Source organism: Leptidea sinapis, chromosome 3 (assembly GCF_905404315.1).
Source record: "Leptidea sinapis chromosome 3, ilLepSina1.1, whole genome shotgun sequence".
Lineage (NCBI taxonomy): Eukaryota > Metazoa > Arthropoda > Insecta > Lepidoptera > Pieridae > Leptidea > Leptidea sinapis.
This window is the reverse complement of record NC_066267.1, coordinates 10249885-10275801: the sequence shown is the minus strand read 5'-3', so window position 1 is coordinate 10275801 and position 25917 is coordinate 10249885. Positions and strand designations below refer to the sequence as shown.

The 25917-nt window shown below is 33.7% G+C and overlaps 1 protein-coding gene across 1 annotated transcript in view; it reads left to right on the top strand.

Annotated features, from left to right (window-relative positions):
* The window catches only part of LOC126979619 (atrial natriuretic peptide receptor 1-like), a 147826-nt gene that overhangs the window by 43935 nt on the left and 77974 nt on the right, over positions 1 to 25917 (top strand). Inside the window, exon 3 of the mRNA XM_050829051.1 lies at positions 22101 to 22236. The gene's annotated coding sequence lies outside the window, so the exon portion shown is untranslated. The remainder of the gene's footprint in view (positions 1 to 22100; positions 22237 to 25917) is intronic.

The following is a 25917-nucleotide window of genomic DNA, read 5'->3' as shown; positions in this document are numbered from 1 at the left end:
TCACCCGTAATAAAAAAGCTATTGTTCTTAGGTAGTGCGGTATCTAGTTGGAGCGCAGCGAAAACCAATCCTTAATCTAAGGTTGCACAGTAGGATTAATTATTTATAGACGACAAAAACAAAAGTCACATAACATAAGATATAAAATCTCTAAGTGATAACATAAATCAAGTTTGCCAATTACGAACGATCATAAAGCACTCAATTAAAATGCAAAGAAAATGAAACAGATCAAATCAAAACTAAAATAATAAATTGTTAAGCTTTATAATAAAACGAATAGATTTTAGATTTTAATTGTGAAATATTGGAAAAAGCGACCTAAGTTTCAAATTATTTTAAAAATCCCAACCTCTAGAAGGTAGAACCTCTGGTAGAAACCAACGTAATTATAAATGACCAGAGATTAGAAGTTGTGGACACTACGCTCTTCTTGGGTATGACATTAGATAAAAAGCTTCAGTGGGGTCCACATATTGCCCAACTAGCAGATACACTCAGCTCTGCGGCATATGCCGTTAGAAAGATTAGAGAGTACACGAATGCTGCGACCGCTAGATTAGTGTACTTCAGTTATTTTCACAGCATCATGACGTACGGTATTTTACTGTAGGGTCATGCCGCTAACATTGATATAGTATTTGCTCTGCTATATATATAGCACGAACAGCTCTCTTTTGCAGACTGTCTATAACCAAGCTATAAGCTTATAGACAGTCTCTCAAAGAAAAATTAAAAGAAATAAATATTATGACTGTTCATTGTCAGTACATTTATGGAAACTTAATATACGTTGACAAAAATCGTCACCTTTTTGCTCTTAATAGTGATTTTCATTATTATAACACTAAAAATAAGGGATTGCTTGTAACTAATTCTAGTAGGCTTCATAAGATACAATAGCTTTAAGGGTAAATGTATATAATATATACGTCCATACTTTTATAATAAAGTCCCAGCCACTGTTCAGGCATTATCTATAAATAAATTTAAATGTTTTATTAAAAAATGGCTCTGTCGTAAATCCTACTACTCCACAGCTAAATATCTAAGTGATTGGACGGCCACGGACTAGATTATGATTGTCTTATAGCGATAGAACAGACTGTACAATCTTTATAATATATATTATATTTCTTGTGTGCCTGTGTATGTCACTGAACTCCTCCTAGAAAGCTGGATCGATTTTGATGATATTTTTGTGTGTTCCAGTGAATTTGAGATCGGTGTGTGTCTTCAGGTGGATTCGAGAATGGTTTAGATTCACAATTAAACTACCTATTAAACGGCTGGACCGATTTTGATGATTTTTTTGTTTGTTTCAGTGAATTTGAGATTGGTTTAGATTCTCAATTCCGTCCATATAATATAATTCTCCTACATGTGTATGTTAGTGAACTCCTCCTAACGACTGGATCGATTTTTCAAATTTAAGACGTGTGTACAGGACAACGTCTGTTGGGTCCACTAGTATTGTATATTTGTATTGCATAGAGCGCAAAAAAAGAATGCTGGGAGAATTTCTTGCGCCGCTTCTTCTCTCTCAGAGCGCCATTAGTGCAAAGGAATCAATTTTGTGAAAATAAATGCCTTTTTTAGGCCTCTCATACAATCTTGTTACTTTTTTTTAGCAACTTATCTAATATAAGTAAAGAGATATGAACTGCACTGATATTACTTGATCTTAATTAATCTTGTGGCCGCGTCATGGCATGGGTCGTGCCCTTCTCTAAGATGCTTTTGTTGGTACAAATTTTGGTACGATGTGTAGTACACACAGCCCGTTCGACAGAAAGAAAAGCTTTAGGAAAAGTAAATAATATAATATGATACGAAATGATTTTTTTTTTTCTATTATCATAAAGTAGCATTTAGAATATATCTATACCTAACAATAACTTAGATTAGTTTATTTTATTATATAATTACTTAGCTTAGATTTAGATTTATGTTATACTTAGTTGTAGGTAATTAAAACACAAATTATTCGTTTCCCTAACTATCCTTTAAACAATTCTCAATTGATTATTGCAGACTCTCAAATTCTTTATAATTTTTTTTTCACTGGTTTTTGTTTTTAACTCACTTTTAGATTTGTAATAATGTATTGATAAGGAAATTAGCATGTAGTATTTACCTTTAAATGATTTTGCATACCCTGCACATGTAATTTAAATTGTTAATTGTTTAAGAAATATTTTTATGTAAAATCGCTGGTAGACCAATAAATAAATAACTCTGCAAATTATATAGATTTCTCTGGGAATTTGAGATTGGTCAGACTTACCGCGCTCACTGACTATTAGGTATATAAATAATTAATTTCCTGATCAAAATATGAAAATATAAAGGAATAACCAATGCCAACAAATCTTGTTTTTCTCGACTTGGCGACAGAACTACAACATTTTCCCAACAACTGATAAATACCCGCAAAATATACTAGTTAGTGAGCCTAAAGAAGTGTTCACATAAAAACTTATATTTTCTGTTTACAGACATTTATTCTTATAAGATTTACTTTAGGTTTCTATGACTAAGTATGCAAAACAAACAAAGTGAACAATTACAAAAAATGACGGTTCATAAAAAATTCTCAACAAAAGAACATCAACATATTCTATCTACATTACATATTTATATTTTAATCACTATAAACTGATTATTTTAAATACGCTGAAACGTATTCTTTTGTTGTAAATAAAACGATATAAAGCAGAAATAATTGGCTTGTCAACCATTACAAAATGTCAACTCATATAAGCCTTTCACAAAGCCCGTAAAAATGGACCAAAAATACTATTTGAATCTCGACAACATATCCTTAATATTTTGCAGCAATTTCGGTAACAAAATTTAATTAAAGCCGTGTTAGCTTTGGACCTTTTTTCACCATCGAAGCCGTTCATAGCCGGTATCTATAATCATTATATTTTATTAATTAGCCAGTATTTTGTATTCTGCCAATCTTATCTATACATCTATGCATATAAATAAAATTGGAGTGTCTGTTTGTAATATTGAAATAACCGTTTTTTTGGATGGACCGATGTTGACGAGACTTTTATTGGCAGGTAGCTGATGTAAGAACTTGGGCTACGTTTATTTTAGATTTTTTATTTTTATTTTAGAAAAATAAAGTAATCTTGCAATGTCCAAGAAACGGATTAACTCTCAAAATAATTTATATGGCAAAACAACGTTTGTCGGGTCAGTTGCATAAATATAAATCCAGTGTCCTGGTGTTTGGTTTTAATGGAGCTAAACAATTGTGTTGGTATTTCTAAATAAATAATATAGGTCCATACATCTTAATATATATAAATTACGTGACACGTTGTTTGTCCGCGATGTACTCCTAAACTAATGAACGGATTTTAATGGGGATTACTTCATGGAGTGCAGTTTAGTCCAACTTGAGAGATAGTATAGTTATTATTTCGATTTGGGACCCATAATTATTTTTATTTCCAATACTTGTTTTGTATGGACATATATTCTGTGAGAGAATTTATTGACGCACGGTTTGACAGTTCTGCTGTGAAACAATTTCATTATAACAAACAGTATTTTATTGATTATGTACAGAACAGTCTGTCGGGTCAGCTAGTTAAATTATAAAAAACGCACAAATCCACCAACAGATTGTAATTTAATGAAATTTCCCTAGAAAAAATAGCTCGAGTGAAGTTCTTGTTTTTCTCGCTTTCAGAGTGTTTGCGGAGCTTATCTGATGAATAATCGACTTTTTGCTGTGCGCGTGTGTTAATTAAGCGTGCCTTAATAATAATTAACGCCTTTTCTTTGCCAAAATGACACTCCCGAGACATGAAAAAGTCGCTAATCCTGAAGATTGATAAATTGAAAGTAGATAGAATTGAAAAATGGGACAGTTTATATAAATTATTGAATTTTCATCAGTCTTTGAGGCAATTGCATTTGCGTAGAGACGTCTCTTCAGTGTGTGTCTTCTACCCCATTTATCACGGGGAGTATTCCGAAGGGCTGTTTCACCTGATTCCTGCCGATGAATTCTATCTTCGCCACAAATTAGGATATCATCCCCACCATCTGGATGTGTGGCGGTCCTCCACAGTGCGTTTTTCAAGCAGCTTTCTTCCACGTACTACAAAGCTATGAATTGAGCTTCCTTGTGCGGTGTTTCCGGGACGATACGACATGGGTACCTTCTTCGCTCCTGTGATTCTTCTAGTGTTGGAAGAGAATGTGCGCGGCAGTGATCATAATTAACACCAGGTGACTCGTACGCTCATTTGTCCTACTTTTCTATAATAAAAAATAATCCAACGTTTTTAATAAATCCCTCGTCTTAAAGACGTCTAAATTCACGTTCATAGATTCCGGTACATAACAACAGGCCATTATAATATTATTACACTAGCTGACCCGACTGACGTTGTTCTGTTCATAATAAAAAAAAAACTCTTGCGGATGGAATTTTCGAAAATCCGTTCTTAGCTGACCTCTACTCGGTGAAAAGAATATTCTTACCAAATTTCAATAATTTGGTTATTGATATAAAATAAATTATGGAAAAAAAGTGTGTATGTTTGCACGCAAGAATTTATACTTCTTTGGCCTAACAAAGCAAAAATCCTTAGATTTGATTATCTCTGTCTGTTCTACGTTTGTAGAAAGAACAATACTGTACAAATCTTGCAACGATGGTTTTGACAATTAATTATTAAATAACGAATACCGATGTACGGGCTTGAACCCTTTGCCTATCCCAATAATGGACAATGAAACCAAAAAAAAAACGAATATCGCGAACGTCAGAAAATTTTAGGAACCAACTTCACCCTGTTACTTTTGTGTTACAGTGATGCGCGCGCATCTTAAAATTTGACTCTCATAATTTTTTCATAACGCCCCTAAAGAAGAAATACTTAAGCAGGGCAGTGTTAAAAAACAAACGAATTTATTAGAAAAAAAAAACATAATACAACGGAAAATTAAAAAAAATATTGTTATTTGCTTCTGTTGTAGTTGTCTACGACAGAAAATTTAACATTTAAACCTTATTCAAATATTATTGTGAACAACATTGAGATAGAGTCTTCGCGCAAACAGATAAGTTGTGGATTCGCGAGGCGCTCTTTTCCCAACCGTTTGAAACATTTATCGTATTGAATAAATAAATTTTGAACATTGATGAGAACTTTTGTTACGAAGGTTACGTCGAAATTATGCGAGACACAGAATTCCTTGTATTCGACGGCGTAAGTGAATCTCGACCTTATTTCCCATTAATTAAGGTTGAATATAATATTACTTGGTGTATGGTAAATATCAGTTTTAACCGACTTCAAAAAGGAGGTGTTCAATTCGATCGGTATTTTTTTTATGATTACGCTGAGATTTATGATTTGATTTACGTAATCCTTCTTTAGTTCGATGAGGAATAGATTCCATTTGGTCCCATAAAATTTTACATAGTTTGGCCCAGTAGTTTTATTTTTTGAAAATTTTTTATGAACATTTTGTTTACCTGGATGATATAATTGTTTTTTGTGTTCCATTTTTTTAAGGAGTTTTCATTCAGGTTTAATAAACCTTTGTGTCAATATAATCTATATTATTATTATAAACTGACACCAAAATGTAAAAAATAACCGACATCAAAAACTGAAAAGTTTAAAATAACTTAATAAAAATTTAATTTAATACACATCTTATGCAAACCTTTACCTTTAATATTAATAAAGTACTATTATTTGTATTTGATTTCTTGATTATTGTTGATTTCGTTTTCAGAGGGACTGCAGATGAAATGAGTCAAGATAGTATTTTCATAGTTGTCATTATGAAGTTTAGCGCCATTTATTGCCTCGGAGGTGGTATTTGCTGTAGACTGATGGTTTTTGGCGAAATTTACTGACAGTGTTGTCTTCTCTTTTGGTATGTGTAGTTTCCGGTATTAATTTAGAGATTATTGGATCCAACGTGTCAGATAATTTAAGATCGACATCTCTATTGAAATTTTAGTCCTTTAAAAAGTGTTTTATTTAGTGGTGTAGCACTCGCGTTAATCAAAGGAAATACTATTTTCACTACAGTCAGCCAATCTTACTTACATCTTTAAGTATCTCTTGCATTTTCGCCATTTCAGCAAATACCTACGCTTTGAACTGAACTGAATACAATAATTTTGTATCTAGACTACAGACTTAATAAAATTTTATTTCGTCTTCGCAGAACTCCGTCGACTGATTTAATTTTTATATTGATAGTATAAGCATCCGGTTCGGTTCCACTATAAAATAAATTAGTTCTGAGTATCAAGTGTAAGATATTTTACCTACTCGATCACGTAAAAGTTAACAGCGATTTGTATGGCGTCGAAATATCGCTATCTAGTGACAGCAGAGGAAAATATCCTAGACGCCACATTAATTATGCCACACAAAAAAATATTAATTAAAACCTTTTGCGACTATAACTAATCAAATTGAAACGGCATGAATATAATAGAATTCATAAATGGAATCATGCATCATAGGCGTTTTTGGGCTATTCAGAATTGTCATAAGCCGCACTCTTTCAGTATTTGTTAGAGGAAGTGGCACTCGCGAACAAACTATTCTTATACTGCGTCAGATTATTGAGAAGGCCAGAGAATTCAATACAACCCTTTACATCTGCTTTGTGGACTTTCGCAAAGCATTTGACACGGTTATGTGGACACATCTCTGGAAGATACTTGCGGAAATGGGTGTACCACCCCATTTAATAGTTCTGTTGAGCAGGTTGTATGAGGACGGTACTGCAGTGGTGCGAGTGGATGGTACCCTTTCAAGTGAAAAAGACTGAGACCGGTGTACGACAAGGATGCATCTTATCGCCATTACTCTTTAACATCTACACAGAGTATATTATGCGCATTTTATTGGAAGATTGGAACAAAGGAATATCTGTTGGGGGACGCGTGATAAATAACCTCAGATACGCTGATGATGCTACCCTTCTCGCACAGACTAGAGAAGACATGGAAAATTTTCTAACCCGTCGAGAAAGTACCAATCTCCAATTCAGACTTGCTATTAACCGAGACAAGACGAAGATGATGATAGTAGACCGGGCCGAACAAATTTGAAACAATGTACACTACATAGCTAACTGTGAAGTGGTACAGATCTATATTTACGTTGGTTCTACTATATCATATGCTAGAGGATGTGGCGACGAGATCAGACGACAGTGCGCCATCACTAGGTCTGCAGTGGAAAGACTGGGAAAGATTTGGAGGGATAGGAGGATATCAAGAAGAGTAAAGTCAGATTGATGAAATGCCTTGTGTTTCCAAACTTTCTCTATGGAGCCGAAACTTGGTCTCTGAGACTGCAGGACCGCCGTAAATCGATGCATTAGAGATGTGGTGCTGGAGACGCCTCCTAAAGATCCCGTGGACGGCATTTTGCACCAATGTATCCATCCTCAAAGAGCTTCGTATTAAAGACAGACTATCGTCAATTGTGCAACTAAGAATACTAAAGTTCTTTGGCCACGTCTCTAGAGATGAGAACTCGATGGAGAGACTGGTATTTCAGGGCCAGGTGGAAGGCAAGAGAGCACGCGGTCGATCGCCAACCCGCTGGATAGACGCCATCACAAAGGCTACTGAGTCCACCGTGGTCCAGTGTACTCGCAACGCCTGTAACCAGCAGAAATGGAAGCACATCGCCAGGAGAGCTACCCTCAGAAAGGATATCGACCCACCGAATACCCCACCGTGTACCTTGTCAACGCAACTACGACGACTCTGACAAGAGTGTCCGACTAAGAAGAAGCACTCTTTCAATATTTAATATGGATTGTAATGGTTTTCCCCGACCCAACACAGAACAGTTTAAGGCTATCTTACCTGGTCTGTGCGTCACAATTACTATTTCGCACTACTCTTAGTATACTCGTGTACGCTAATATTTCATGTATTGAAAAATATATATTTCAGGAACAAAACTGGTACAAACATAGTAATGGATGTGACTTTTTCAGTTAGGTACACCTGTGCGAATGCCACGCTCTTCCATATCATAAAAATTTAACAGTAACAATAATCTTATATTCACAATAGTTTTAATCAATAAAAAATATATCAAAACTAGCTGACCCGACAGATGTTGTTCTGTAAATAATAAAAAACTAACTGTTTTATAGGAATTTTGCCAATAATATTTCAAAACATCAAGAATTATTTCGTATTAAATACTCCCTGATGTTATAATGAAATTGTTTCTCAGCGGAACTGTCAAACCGTGCGCACTCACTAAATTCTCTCATAGAAAATATCATGTCCATACAAAACAAATAATGAAAATAAAAATAATTATGGGTCCCAAATCGAAATAAAAACTATTCTATCTCTCCAGTTGGACCAAACTGCACTCCATGAAGTAATCCCCATTAAAATCCGTTCATTAGTTTAGGAGTACAACGCGGACAAACAACGTGACACGTAATTTATATATATTAAGATGTATGGACCTATATTATTTATTTATTTAGAAATACCAACACTTGTTTACATTGATCCGTTATATATTTATAATACTGATTAAATATAATGTTCTTAATGTAACAAATTATTAAAGGTATTTACGACATACTTTAATAATTTTCACAAAGTAAATATTAGTTTAAGAGAAAAAAAACATATATGCTAACAAGTAATAATGGTTCAATGATTTGTTATTAAATTGTTAATGGTAAATTGATTAAATGGTTAATGATTTCTTCAATGAATTGTCATATTAGACGATTAATAATTGTAAAGAATAAAATATTTGTTTTTTTTTTTTTTTTACTTTCTTATTTTATTATGTTAGACAATTAGGTAAATATAAAAGGTATTTTTTCAATGGTATAAGATTCATTTATCCATCGTTCAACCTTCCTCCTCTTGGAGAACAAACAAAAGTGCAAGCGAAGTGATCACCGCTTCCCACGGTCTCATGCATCACCGGAGGAATCACAAGAACATTGCCGGCCTTCTAAGTAGGTTATCACTGTTTTTTTTTTGAAGGAACTATTACTGCCGTGAAGCAGTAATGTGTAAAAATTATTGTGTTTCGGTCTGAAGGGCGCCGTAGCTGGTGAAATTACTGGGCAAATGAGACTTAACATCTTATGTCTCAAGGTGACCAGCGCAATTGTGGTGCCGCTCAGAATTTTTGGGTTTATCAAGAATCATCAGCATTGCAGTGAGCAGGGCGTATCAGTAACCATCAGCTTAACGTATTGCTCGTCTCGCCTTATTTTTAAAATAAATGTACTGGATTAGTGACCCCCAGTTTGTTTGAAGCTATTTTGGCTTTGTATTCCAGGTGACCAGGTGATTTGCGTTTGTAACTGATCGAAGTACTGACAGCCTGAAACATTATTACTTGGAAATCTTATAGGATGCTTCGCAAGAAGTGCTTTGTGCCTTAACTTTGATAGTAACTCATAAACTTGTAACAATGGGAGGCTTTTTGGCAAATATGTTCAAGCATTATTGTGTTTCGGTTTAAAGGGCGGTATCTAGTGAAATTACTGGACTAATGTTACTTAGCATCTTAGATCTCCAAGTGACGAGCGTATTAGATTATTAAGCTTTTTAATTAAAATAATTGTATATAGATTATTTAATAATCTTTAAGAAGTCAATAACACTGAATATAACTTTATGTAAATTATTCAAAGTTAAAAGAGTTATGCTTTGACATCTTAAAACCAAAACGTACTTATTTGTATTTTAAACCCAAAACAGCCAATAGGAGCTTGTTCCTAATTGTCTGTTCGGCTAGGATTGCCAACCTAAGTCTACTTCCGGCTTCGGTGTCAGCCAAGGTAGGTTTGTAACTACATGCATCATTGTCTTGCAACCCATAACACAGGCTTTATGCATAATTTCGGGCAAGATAATTTGTGTAAAAAGTGTATCAATATTATTATATTATTATTATGCATAGGTGAGATGTGCTTGAGTTGCACCCGCGACGTGAAGAGGCGAGAGGTGAGAGACAGGCCGCCGCAGAAGAACACCGATTAAAACAAAAACAACAATAATCGTAACTAGAATTAAATTAATTAATTAGATTGTATAAAACTCGAAATTATTTTATACTTTTTAGTGCACATTATATCTATTGCTGAGGAATAGTGTTTTTGAAGTCAGCTGGTTCTACAATGCTCGTCTACAACACTGGGCAGAATTATTGAAAAAAAAATTAACAAAAAAAAACCGACTTCAAAAACACTATTCCAAAACAATAGATATAATATGTACTAAAAAGTATAAAAATAATTGCGTATTTTTATAAAATCTAATAAATTAATCTAATTCTAGTTACGATTATTGTTATATTTGGAATCGGTGTCCTTCCGCCGCGATCCGCTCTCGCCTCTCGCCTCCTCACGACTCAAGCACATCTCACCTATAACTATGTATGTAGTTACAAACCTATCTTGGATGACACCGACTCCAAAAGTAACAATAATGTAATAGTGTCTTTGAAGTCGTTTTTTTTTGTTAATTTATTTTTATTTTTTGATTTTTTGTGAATATGAAGTAGCACAAGTACACTAACAAACAATTTGTCTAAATATGTAAAGATATACAAAATTTTTCAATGCAGCCATGAAGGTAAGTGCTTTGCAATTTGATTACAGACCGAAATTCTGTCACAGTAAGTCGTTCAGGAGTCCTATTGATCAACATATTCGACTACGACAATTACTTGACCATAACTATGTTATGGTAGATGACTTAATATCCGGATAGCATAAAAAGATTCGGCCGAGTATCGTTAATATGCTCCTAAGAATTGACGAGTTCCGTTACTTTGCCATGGATTCCTTAATCAGAACCTAACCAAACTCTCACCAAACTATCTTTGAAGTATATCCTTTCCAATAAAAAAAATAACCATTGAAATCGGATGGCGCGATATTGAGTTATTCGTAATTTTTTCATCCACTTAAGCCTTAAATTTGCTATAAGTATGGTTTTCTCATGGATGCCAAATTACATGGGACCACACGTGAAGCACAAGCTTTCAAATAAAAAAGAATTATCAAAATCAGTTCACCGAGTCGAAAGTTTTGAGGTAACAAACATAAAAAAAAAACATACCGACGAATTGAGAACCTCCTCCTTTTTTGAAGTCGGTTAAAAACTTACTAAAGTTTGTTGAATGATTTATCCATTGTTGAAAATCCATCGATTCAGTTCTTGGTAATATAACAGTTTTAAAAGTCATATAATAAAGGATAATATATGTGTCACTAAAGCGTTCATTAAAAATCTTGTTCATAATACGCTCTCAATAGACTCAAATTGTTTACAATGCTTTTAATGCCGCATTAATTATTTACCTTACAGAAGATATCAAATTCTTTTTCAACTTAAAACGCTTAAATACATGTAATTCATAATTTATTTACAGTTAACGAGCCTACCCGATAGACGTTGTTCTGTATATAATAAATAAAATACTATTTTTTATTAGTTTGTAAATTATATTTTATAACATCAAGAATTATTTCGTAAAATATGCTTCCAAAATGAGCACAGCTCATTGTTTCACAGCAGAACTGTCAAACCGTGTGTTAAGATTATGGGCACAACAACGGCGCCTATTTCTGCCGCGATGCAGTAATGTGTAAACATTACTGTGTTTCGGTCAGAAGGGCACCGTAGCTTGTGAAATTACTGGGCAAATGAGACTTAACATCTTATGTCTCAAGGTGACGCGCGCAATTGTAGTGCCGCTCAGAATTTTTTGGTTTTTCAAGAATCCTGAGCGGCACGGCATTGTTATGGGTAGGGCGTATCAATTACCATCAGATCACCAGAGAAAAATCTCTTAGAAAATATGTCCATACAAAATAAAAATTGGAAATAAAAATCGAAATAAAACTATTCTATCGCTCAAGTTGGACTAAACTGCACTCCATGACGTAATCCCCATTAAAATCTGTTCATGAGTTTAGGAGTTTATTGGAAACAAACATAAGGACACTGGATTTATATACGAGTATATTAAGATGTAAAAGTCCAGGCAAAGTTTACGTTATATATAATTCCGTTATGTTTTTCTTTTACATCCCAATTTGACTTCATGAGAAATCTGAAAATGAGAAGTTTTTAAGACAAGAGATTATTCGATATTTTTCTGGTTGTATTTTTTTAATATAGCCTATAATAATACTTTGCCCCAGTATCTTCTTCTCCAGATGATATTGAGGCCTGAGAGATGTCTTAAAATATGGAGAGCTTCATACAAATATGAAATAAAAATTATTTAACACCAAAAGAAAGATGCGGACTCGAACCCAAGACCTGTCGCGTTCCATGCGAGTGCTCTTCCAACTGAGCTAACCGTTCGAGTGACGTATCGTCATAAAATCTTGTATGCTTTGTTCAACTCTGAATGAAGCCACAACCTGAGAGTTGAACAAAGCACACAAGATTTTATGAATCCTAGAAGTAAGGTTTATCACTTTAAAAACATTTTGAATTCTATATTCTTAGGGCTTTATTTCAGAACATGACAAAAAAACTCGTAATCTGTCAGTACGAGACGAATGATGATGAAAGAAGTGTGTTGTATGCTTAGATTATGGATTGGTCTCCGCTGTGCTCCAACTAGATACCGCAGGCGTATTCGCAAACTGCAGCAACTTTTACTTCGCCCAAATGGACGTCTCGAACAATGTGTGATATTGACGTGCCACATGTTCTGTTAAGCTTTGCTTATAATTGAAGCTAATCTGACTGATTGCGAAGTAAAACTTTGTAGAAATAATACTACAAGAAATAAGAAAGACACTGGGATCACATATCATCATTAATTATTTAATATTTTATTATTTTCAATGTAAGCTAACATGATGCGTATGTTACAATATTTGAAAGATGCCATTGAGTGTCAAGATGCCACGCACACAAGTATCGAATAGTTGCCGTGATAAAAAAGCTATTGTTCTTAGGTAGTGCGGTATCTAGTTGGAGCACAGCCGAGCCCGATCCTTAATCTAAGATTCTATGTAAAATAGTCAGACATTTAGTCATCAGAAATTATACAAATTATACATCAGAAATAATACAAAATTATACAAATGTTTTGGACATAATCTCGTAAATAAAAAAACTCAAATGGAAATGGGTAGGGCACGTAATAAGAGGGCAAGACATATAGAACGAAATTGTCACAATAGAACGTATAAGGAAAAGCAGCAGATCAATAAAAGATGGAATAATGACATGATAAGTGGCACGAGTAATGCGCCTTTACCGTCTGGCAAACAAATAAGCGAAAAAGGAAATATATGAATTTGTAGATTATAATATTGACACACTTTAACACAACTTATCTAGCCCCAAACTAGGCATAGTCTATGCTGTGAGTACAAGATTACAATGTATACAATATACTTACTTAAACATACATAAATAGTTATAAACATCCGTATTCATCATGTAAATATTTGCACCTATCGGAATTAGAACCCGGGACAGTAGACAGGATCACAACAAGGCTATAACCTATATTAGGATATGGTACTGCTTACATGAGTATAGGGCTATTATTATTACTGTCATGGTCATTAATTACTACGAACCAGTGGGAGGCTCCTTTGCACAGGATGCCGGCAAGATTATGGGTACCACAATGGCGCCTATTTCTGCCGTGCATTATTGTTTTAGCATTATTGAGTTTTTGTCTGAAGGGCGGCGTAGCTAGTAAAATTACTGGGCAAGTGAGACTTAACATCTTTTCTCAAGGTGACGAGCGCAAATGTAGTGCCGCTCAGAATTTTTGGGTTTTTCAAGAATCCTGAGCGGCACTACATTGTAATAGGCAGGACATATGAATTACCATCTGTTCAACGTCCTGCTCGTCTCGTACCTTATAATATATATTTTACTACCAAGAATTTATCTCATTTTTATAATAATACATGAATTACAATTTTTATTCAATTTTCTCGACAAGTTAGTTAGTTTATTCTCAAGGTGACTTTTTCGAGACGTCTACATGCATTCTCTTTCAAAGTGTACCGTAAAGTGAAACTACATCCAATATCATTAACTCTTGTGCATCTGTGCCATTTCAGCAAATTTCTACCTTTTCCAATTGCAAAATACGGTGTTTTATTTATGTGCTAAAATAGCTCCTTCATAAACATAACATTTAAAACAAAAGTAGTTTGACCAATATTTCTTTATTTTTATACGCTTTATATTAGTTTCACCTGTATGTTTGTATGTATGTTTGTAACCGACTTCTTTGGGCGCGATTTTGACCCACTTTAAACGGCTAGATTTCGTTCAAACTTTGTAGATTAACTATCGAGGACCGATGACATTACACTAATTTGATAAAATTATTCAATTTTTCAATTTGTAAAATATGATTTTTGTTAATTTATATAATTTTCATCTATAGTCGATAAGGCAGGAATTGATGTTAAAGTACTTAATAGTTTTAAAAATACGCTTTTATAGAAATATTTAACTAAAAAATAGTTAAAAAAACTAAAAAGCACGCTTTATATAAAATTCAACTAAAAAATAGAAAATAAATTTAAATTGAAAATAGTGTAAAAAAATATATTTCGATGGCTCCTACGTAAATAATCGTATCCCACAAAACTGCAATTTTTACTTTTTTGTATTTTCTTAATGAACTAAATCAGTACTATAAACTGTGTAAATTTTAAAATCAAATAATAAAGAATAAGGCTTTTATGTTTTAGTTTTCTATCGTATGTTGTTTTTCCATGCGGCGTAACTGATTGTATTTACTCGGGCTATACTTTACGCGGGAGGAGTGTGCGGATGAGGTGAAGCGCTGCGTATCGTATGTATCACTTACCGGTTAATACGTTGAACTTGTATATACTCTAATCACAAATTTTTATTTAATTTGATGTGATAATTATTGATTGGTTTTACTAGGTTTTACTTACATTGAGAAAGTCGAATTATATGGAATATTCCCGCGCATAAAAACCCTATGATATTGCTTGTGGATCGATCTGAAATGCCTTGAATGTTTGTGACGTTGTACATAAAGCTGAAGAGGATCACTGCATTTCAAACAATAACACTGAAAACAGACTATTGAATAAGTATTTTTAACGATTTTTATGATATTTACTCGTAGATTAGAATAATACCGTTTTTAGTAATACTTATCAATCAAATCAAGTAAGACTATGGTTAGTATCACTTACGTTTATGTACGTTGTTTTTATCTTCTAAAATGATATCGTATGTAACTCAAACAATTTTTTACTTCGCTCATTATAGGAAGTTATTTATAGTATCTAATACTTACACTTTTTTACTTTATTCGCATAAGAGTGTTTAATATCGTATTTATAACTTAACATAATTTACGTTGCTTTATCTCTTATCGTAACTAGCAAAACGATAGTACACATGGGACTCTATAAAAATAATGGTGTCGTAAGTCAGATTTTCTTTTGTTTCAGACTCTCCATTTCCAACCTAGGCCGACCTTATTGAACTTATAGTCCTTTCTGAAATTTTGGGTGAAAATTTAGCACGATGTACACCACTATTATTGACGTGTCTAATTATTTATGATAATGGTTAATATGATGTTAGTCTTAATTTAGATATTAATATTTAACTTCTTCTCCTAGCTGACCTCAAGCAAATACAGCAGTGTCAGCTTAAGTCAAAAACTTAAGAGGAGAGTTTATATCCATATAGAATTTCGTCGTTAACGCACATTTCAATGTAAATTACCTTTTCCTGATTGTGAAAACAATATCATAGTCAATACCTCAACGTGTGTAAAAAGCAGTTTCTAGTGACACTTTGGAATAATGATCAACTCGTGTATACTCGTACCACTATATAAGTAAAACCAACTTATCAAGTGGGGCTTTAGAAAACGATGTATGATGATCGGAGTAAGAGCGAAAACCACCCCCGCAAAGTTATAGATGACGGTAAGAAAAGTGTTATCATTCATTAAATAACTCACTGTGTAAGAAAACACACATCAAAAATTTATTTAGATGGTGATTGAAACTTTCGAAAGTTATTCGTTATGTATAAAGAATGGCTCAATCTTGGTATTTATCTTAGTCACGCCAATAAATTTGAAATTGAGTTTCTTTATCTAAAAAAATTACTAATGTGATATATGCCATAAACACAAGCTAATAATTACCACAAATAAATAACGTGAGGTCATAATATTCATATTGCTAATAAATCATAGCACGTGCGCTAAAAATAGCAGACAAAAAAGAGGCAATATCATCTGAAGGCAAAATTATAGCAGCCCCGTTTAATTTTCAAAAAGTTGCTTGGGTTAATAAGTGTCTTTTATTATAAACGAAAGTTAGGGACTACTAATTTTACCGTATTTGATCTTGTGGGTGAAGAAAAAAAGGAGCAAACGAAGTGGCTAGTTGTTTAACGTATTTTGTAGCAAATGGTATGCAAGGTGGGGCAGTGGAGTTTTGGTTTTTCTCACACAACTGTAATGGCCAAAATTGGAACCGCATGATCGCTATTAGTGTGTTTTTGGCAAGAAAGTATAAAATATAACGATCAAACATACCTTTCAAGAGAAAGACACACTCAAGAAGGAGACAGCGTGCATTCATTAGAGAAGAATTCAAAAAATAAATGAATATATAAACTCCTTTTGGATGGTTTACATTTTTCCGGTGGGCTTAAAACAGATGAAAGACCCTAGAAGGTAAAAATAAGGGAAATAATTTACAGGGTGATACTGTTCGGTGGACCAAGATTACGAAATTGAAAATACTTGCTGGAGAACCTTATAATATTCTGTATAAATATAATTTGAATGAACAATTGAAGGAGTATATGATACTTATGAGAAAAATTAATACCCGGCGCCGACAGTAAATCAACATTTCAGTAAAGCCACTTTACAATAATGTATTTCCGATACCTCTAGCAAAAACTTATTTGATTTGTGCCTTCCAGTGAAACCTTCAACCTTTAGAAATACTTATGAAATAGATTCAGACTAAGATATTCACATTTTCTCTTAGGTTTATAGGAAATACCGATTGTTCATCATGAAACTTACACGATCTCTTTTAGTCTTGATCTTAAGATTATCCTAAGTACAAGAAATCCTTAAATTAAGTTTTCGATTATTGTGTGATAGTAAATAGGCATACTTGTGCTCTTCTATAGTTATTTTTACTACTTTTACAGACACCTACGAGCTAAATGTAACTCAATTTAACAACGATCTCATCTCTCTCTCCTATAAAATATATATAAAGTACTGTTAGTAAAAAACTTGCTTAATATAAAAATGTGACGCTAAATTGTAAGACTAGCACTCTATTGGTAGAATATTTAGTATTAACATTAAGCTTTTATACCTTATTACCATATTACCACTGTGATTAAAGAAAACTAATAGTAATTATATAAAATTTAACTAACTAACTTTAATTTGTGACAGTTACACAAAAAATATTTGTTTTATTTTTTGCCTATAATTGTTTTTATTCTAGTTATATTGATAGAAAATGAAATGATCGAAAGTTATTTTTGGTCATTAATTATTATTGTATAAGAAACGTTCCCTTCAAAATAAATATTACAAAGTAAACTTGACTGCTTTTTATGAAAATAAAGGACGAGACGAGCAGTACGTTCAGCTGATGGTAATTGATACGCCCGACCCATTACTATGTAGTGCCGCTTGCAGGATTCTTGAAAAACCCAAATATTCTGAGCGGCACTACAATTGCGCCCGTCACCTTGAGACATAAGATGTTAAGTCTCATTTGCCCGGTAATATTTACACATTACTGCTTCACACCAGTAATATGCACCATTCTGGTACCCATAACTAGCTGGCATCCTGTGTAAAGGAGCCTCCCACTGTTTATTACAATCTTATTTTAACTATTGAATTATGATACCGGCTGACTAATTTTAAGTTTATTGTATTTATAAATACAATTTTTAAACCTAATCATCACTTACAATATAAAAAAAAATACTATGTACGAAGTAAATCATAGCATGTGCATGTTACTTCTAAATTTATTTAAATAAGATCATTGTAAACTACCGTAAGTTTTATATACGATATTTCAATAAAATTTCAACCAGGCGTAAAAAATCGTAAGTATGACATACAGGGTGGCGCAATAGAACGTGCATATTGCATCATCTTTTTTCGCGGGGTAGAAAGTGCGCGGGCGGAGGGAGTCTGCATCGTTGGGTAGGCGGGCTCATGGAGTTTTAGTCACTATGAGTCACTTCGACGGGAAACGTCGCGCATTTTGCGTGCGCGCATTTTACGAGAACTCTCGTTCATACATCGTTACTAGGCGTTTATATTGTTCTGAATATGGACTACGGCAAATTAGTGAAGCTCCGAGTGCTAATTTAATTAAAATATGGGTACAGCGTTTTGAAGAGACTGGTTCAACGTTTAAACCACAAGCAAAAGGTCGTCCAAGAATATCTAGAACCGACGACAATATTGAGAGAGTTATGCAGTCTGTACGAGGAGATCCACAAATGTCTACTCGCAAGAGATCGTCTGTCTTACACTTATCGAGACGAAGTTTGCAACGAATTTTAAACTTGGATCTTAAACTGCATCCTTACAAGCTGCAGTTAACACAAGAATTGAAAGAGTCTGACTTCGGAGCAAGGCTCGCATTTGCTAATGAAATGCTTAATCGATTTTCCAATTTTGACAATATCCTTTTCTCAAATGAGGCCCACTTCCATATCAATGGGTTCGTAAACCGTCAAAATTTGTCGTTACTGGAACAGTGAGAATCCCAAACTCAAGCACCAGAAACCACTGCATAGTCCTAAAGTGACAGTATGGGCAGCAATCTCTGGTAGAGGAACAAAGTCTACAGCAATAATCCGAAAAACATCGATCAGCTCAAGGAGAATATCCGTGGTGAAATTACACCAGCATTACTGAAGAAAGTTTTCAATAACTTGCGTTTGCGATCAGAGGAGTGTCGTCGTAGAGAGGGTCATCATTTAGACGATGTTATTTTTAAAAAATAAACTTCAGTTATTTCTTAATAATACCTCAGTTTTATTTTAACTATACCTTTTGTATTTATTTTTTAAGCAATATTTTAAATATGCATGTTCTATTGCGCCACCCTGTACTATTCCTTTACCATATGCATATCCAATGTAGTGTCGTAACTGCAATATTTAAAAAACTACAAATAATAAGTATTTCATTCCCACTTCAAATTGTGAATTCCTATGTTATCTATGCATATTGTAAATTTCAAAACAAAAGATATAAATTCAACGATACGATGCAAGATATCATCTTTAAAGCTCTGTCCTGAAAAGTTTGCATATCAAACATACGACTATATACGTAGGAGCCATCGATTTTATTGTAAAAAAAGCGTGGGGTGCCTTTTAAGATATTATTAAAATAATAATTCTTCTACACGCCACGCTTTTTTTTACAGTAAAATATATTTTTTTACACTATTTTCAATTTAAATTTATTTTCTTTTTTTTTAGTTGAATTTTATATAAAGCGTGCTTTTTAGTTTTTTTAACTATTATTTATTTTAACATTGGACTTAATGCAGGTTTAGATTACAGATATATATTTCGCACTCTGCATTTATAATTTACTTATTTAAATTTTATTCGTTACATGCGCCTTAGTTTCTAAACAAAATTGTAGTACTAAATAATTATCACATACACCTCGTAAGTAACAGAGGGACAGACATTCAAAAGTTTTTTTCCTCTAAGTATTCATTAATAGAATGATAACTTTTTTCCAAAAGTACCTTTTTCAAAGAGCTTATGAATTTTGGTTTCGGCTTTTAAGTGTTCTGGTAACTTATTAAAAATTTTAACTGACATTGGGTAGGGACCGGAACTGTGTAATGTTAATTTAGATTTAGTTGGCAAAAGATTATTTTTATAGCGAGGAATTATTAAGTCATATCACCATTTCGACTATCTGTATTCTGTGGTCATTTATATCTCTAATTTTACATTGCCAGTAACAAAGTTAGTTAAATTTAATGCTTTTCTACCACAAAAATACACCTTTTATATCAATATTTATTATCTACAAAACTTATAAGATAAATTTGCAAGCATAATCGTAAGTCGTAAGAAATACAATATATACGTCTTATAAAAAAATCAAGAAATAAGGGTCGAAATAATTAAAGTAGTCTGGGATTTCATTTAAGATAAGATCGACCAAAATACAACACTCAAAATTATATATTATGGCAAAAATATTATGCAAATTCCAATTGCGATCAAATTTAATGATTATTTGATAATTAGGAATAATAATAATAAATAAGAAAACCAGACTATAAAATAATAAGTTTGGTAATTTTATTGATATTCTATGTGTTGAAAACGAGGTAATAAAAGCAGTCAACTCTTTCAATTATAAGGCTGTAAGTGATGATAACTTAACAACCTAAGTAATAAATGTATAAGGTGTAGTGCTGACATAATTAACTTCATTTTTGATCAAGATCAATTCACCGGAACCCTTAAGTCATCTATTAAAAAGACTCTTAATTAAGAAGAACTTAAGAACTTATTCATCATAAAACAATAAATCTCATATCCATTCTAAAACTTTTTGAGAAAAAATTGTACAAACGACGAACCGTCTTCTTTACAAAATTCAACGAAATTACAGAGGAGAAATATTATGGCTTTCCACAAAATAAATCTACCAAAATGGCCGCATATACATGAGTTAAAAATCTAATAACAATAAAAGACCACAAAGTTAGAGTAATAGCGGTATAATCCGATATGCTGCAAGCTTTGGATTGTGCTGTGAAAATTTACTTATTAGAATTTCAAAGTCATTGTAATAAATAAATGTTTTATGGGAGTAGAGGTGTCACTTTAAAATGGTTACTATATAAAAAAGCTGTATTATAATATGGGTATAGTGAGTCGAGATTAAATTGACTGATTTAAGATAAAATTTAGTAGTAGGCTTTTAAAGCTGCGTAATTGCTAACGCTGTAACTGCGTAGAATACTATATGAATATTTCGAAAATTAATTTATTTGAAATTATTTAAAAAGTTTAGTCACAATGACACGCGTTTTAATTCCTTAAAAAATAATTTATTTAAATGTGTAACACTCGCCTTAAGCAAAGAAAATATACAACTATACAATTTACAATAAAATATGTTTCGTTGTAAAATTACTTTTAAAGTAACAAATGACAAAACAATATGTAGCTTAGCCGTGGATTGAGCCAATGAAAAAGATAACATTAGGGCAGATACATTAATTTATATAAAGTATCAGGGCAGTGTTTGAAATTAGAAATGATATAAATTTACCAATATTAAAACAGAAGAAATAAATATGTTACGAGAATTTCTCTACCAAGAGCGCTTTTTTTAATAGAGTGGGACTAAACAGCCCTAGTGTTACTTAATAGTAAATGATCACTCCAGACCGTGCTCTTAGAAAACATGAATATATACAAATGATTTAAGTTTTCTTTAGTGTTAATACCGCCAATATTTGTTTTTAAAACAATTCGACACGTGTTTCGCCTCTACGCGAGGCATCCTCAGGACGTGTTCTCTTGCCAAAATCTGGCACGAGACTGAAAACTGAGGATGCCAGTCTCGTGCCTCGTGTAGAGGCGAAACACGTGTCGAATTATTTTAAAAACAAATATTGGCGGAATTAACACTAAAGAAAACTTAAATCATTTGTATAATTATGGATTTCCGTAAAGTAACGCCTAATTCAATAAACATGAATATAAAAAAAAACACAAAACTAGCACTGGATAGAATGCGTCAAGAACCCCATCATCATCATTATAAGCCGGAAGACGTCCACTGCTGGACAAAGGCCTCCCCCAAAGATTTCCACGACGATCGGTCCTACGCTGCCCTCATCCAACGTATTCCGGCGATATTGACCTGATCGTCAAGATCATCAAGAACCCCTTGGATGCGAGAAACTATTTCCTTTTCGATTAATCTTTAATCATTCAAAATTATTAATATTTATAATGATTGTCTCAACAGAAGGGGTCGCAAGATCTTTCTTCTTCAAATGCTGATGGTATGCTTCATCCCCCATGCTGCCCTGATCCTGCAGAACTGCTCCATAATGTCGCAGCTGAGCAGCACCATGGATGCATCAATTTTTTTGAATAATAAAGTAAGTTTTAAATTGTTTTTATACTAACGTTTATTTTCTATTCGCTATCATTTTTAATAGAAATCAGTCCGCCCAATGTATCAAAAGGGCAACATGTCTTGCTCTAAGTATAAGGCCTTAATAAACTTGGTGTAAAGTTCTACCTTTTTTTTATGGAATAGGAGGAAAAACGAGTGCACGGGCCACCTGGTGTTAAGCGATCACCGCCGCCCACTTTCTCTTGCAACACCAGAGGAATCACAGTTGTGTTGCCGGCCTTTAAGGAAAGTGTACGCGCTTTTTTTGAAGGTATCTATGTCGTATCGTCCCGGAAACACCGCAAAAGGAAGATCGTTCCACAGATTTGTAGTACGTGGAAGAAAGCTCCTTGAATCGCACTGTGGAGAACTGCCACACATACAGATGGTGGGGATGATATCCTAACTTGTGGCGTGTCGTCCGAAGGTGGCATTCGGTGGCAGGAATCAGGCTAAACAGCTCTTCGGAACACTCCGTGATAAATGCGGTAGAAGACACACAATGAAGTGACGTCTCTACGCAACGCCAAGTAATCCAGTCGTTCACAGAGCACTGGATCCACGACAATTACGAGTATAGCAGCTCTGCGTTACACGTGGTCAAATGGATCGAGCTGATACTTGAGTGCGCCAGACCAGAGATGAAATACTCCATGTGTGGCCAGATAAGCGCTTTGTAGAGCGCTAGAATGAGGGCCGGCTTGAAGTATTGCCGTGCCCGTAAGTTAGTGACGCCCAGCTTCTTCGAAGCCAATTTGGCTTTGCCCTCCAGATGGCCACGGAATTAGCAATGGCTCGAGATTTCGAGACCCAGTATTCCGATACTAGGCGAGGCTTTAAGGGAAGTGTTGTCGAAGAGCGGTGATACGACAAATGGGTTTTTTTTTAGTGGTTAACGCGCAAACTTGAGTCTTCTAGGGGTTAAATTGGACAAGGTTAAATTTACCCCTTCCCGCGACCTTCTCAAGAAAGGACCCGATAGAAGACACAAGTTTCTCCCGGCACTAGTCGACGATTTCCTGAGAAAGACCTGCATGGGCCGTGTATACGGCATCACCAGTGGTGTCGTCTGCAGAGCAAGGTATGTTGGAGGTGTCCAACATATCATTGCTATGCAGAAGAAACAGCGTGGGAGATAGCTTACAGCTTTGGGGTACTCCAGCGTTCACGGGCTTCGAGTTTTAGCAATAACCGTCGACAACGACCTGTATGCTGCGCCCAGTGAGGAAGATGTAGGTCCACTTGCATAATACCTGCGTATAAACCAAGAATTTGCAAAATGCTTACAAATAGACCTTATATACATTTCCCGCGTTTTTTGCAAAGCTGCTTGACATTCGGAAAACTTCAGAATTATTATTATATTGACAGTGTTGTCAGCGATAGTCGATATTTTGCAGATTCTTGGTATATTCTCATTTCATAACATTATACCAAGATTATTTTTAAGGCCGCAAATATAGCATAAACAAGGAATACATTCTATCTCACGCCAAATTTTATGCACGTGATCACTGCTTGTGTACACATGGTGCATTGTTTGGTAAGAATGTGATGGGCTTCTCTAATTCTGATAGTCCGTGTCTTATGGGATATTGTTAAAATTTCATGACCATTATCATATTTCAACATGGGTATGAGGGTAGAGCACCACTACACCACCGCTAAAGTCCATGCTGGATGAAATGCAAAAAAAAGAAGTGAGGAACCGTTGAAGTGTCTGTTTACTATCCAGTAAAAATTTTGGCTACTATCCAGTAGCCAAAACTTTCTTCCAACTAATGCGATCGTATTATCTTCAAGGCAACTTATCTGTTTCCGAATCACCTACTTATTGGTATTGTATACAAAGTATAGCAACGTAGTTTTGACATTTATCTGATAAGTCAAACTTTCTTTGGTTCTACATATGACAGCTTAAAAAAGTCCAACATCTGTAGATTAAACTATATCTTAATATATATAAATTATGTGACATGTTGTTTGTCCGCGATGGACTCCTAAACTAATGAACAGATTTAAATGGGGATTGATGGGGATGGATTGATGGATCATGGAGTGTAGTTCAGTCCAACTTGAGAGATAGGATACTTTTTATTTAGATTTGGGACCCATAATTATTTTTATTTCTAAAATTTGTTTTGTATGGACATATTTCCTGAGAGAGAATTTATTGACGCACGGTTTGACAGTTCTGCTGTGAAATAACTTCATTATAACAACAGGGAGCATTTTTTACGAAATAATTATTGATGTTTTGAAATTTTATTGGCAAATTCCTATAAAACAGTATTTTTTTTACCATCTACAGAACAACGTCTGTCGCTTCAGCTAGTATAATATAAAAAACAGCTACTACACAGTACTTTGTTACTTTTTTTTACTAAACTTTACTTCATTTTGTTTTTAGTATTAACAAAGTAAGTAAGTAAGTATATCTTTATTTGGAACAAACACTACAGATACAGGTTAATATTTACAAAATATAATAACAAAAAATATGAAAAACTTATCAAACTAATTACGAATATAATATACATGCCTAATCGACTTAAAACTAACATACATTAAAAACCAAAGAAAAATACTAACGTAAGGCTTATTCTATATCAACACAATAAGATGGTGTGCAGTGTTTTGTCCCAAAAAGGTTTGCTACTCAGCATATTAGTTAGATTTTCAGTAGCTACCTTCAATAAGGCGGCCGTCGCGATTACAGCCACAAGTGCTTCGATTATTAAATACAATATCTATGTAATAAGTAATAAATAAATAAATGTTAGTACTCAAAACATAAGGTTAAAAATAATATTGTTGTAGACGGCTAGGTCGTTATAAAAGTATCAAAGTGGTTTGAACTATAATGGATATAAAGGGCTCAATTTCTTCTTACATCGTATGTGCGCCGATATAATTTTATTTAAACCATCCCGGTTATTCTGGAAAGGATATAAGACCAAATTAATGAACATAATATGGGTCCTTGAAACGTGTGCAAATTATCAAGACAATAGAATGTCTTGGAAAGATAAAAAAAGATATGCGTATAGTAAAGATAAGTATGCAAATACATTGAGTATAAAAACACTTAATGCTATAATATTTAAGAGTCAAATCTCAAAACTTTACTAACACGCTCCTTGGAAAATATATTAATTTGAATTTCATTTTATTCCTTTACAAATTTTGCAGTTGTAATTCTATTCTCCTTATCCTCTAATAATTACTAAAACGCAGTGGTAAATAATAATTTTAACACTATGTTTCAAAAACTGTCGACAAAGTAATATCTGTATGTACAACGATCTCTATGTAAAGAGGTATTATTTAATTATCCCTTAGTACTGCACTTCTGTAACTTTCTAGAAAAACAAATGCTGAACGACTGTCATAAGTCAGTATGATGTTTTTGTTTACGACACTGTGCGCGATAGTGGATATTTATTGTACTTTCCGAACTTAACATTTATCCAAATGCGTGAGCTCGATTCGATTGCAAAATACGTTACATTTTCAGCTTTAATATTCCATTCGACGGCTGTCAGTTCGTAAATTTAGTCAAATTCCTAGGATTGTAACAATGTCACCGAGCATTTGCTGGATTTGTCTTTGAATATTCCGGTTGGGAAACTTATTGAACATTTTTACACGGCTATATGTTCTG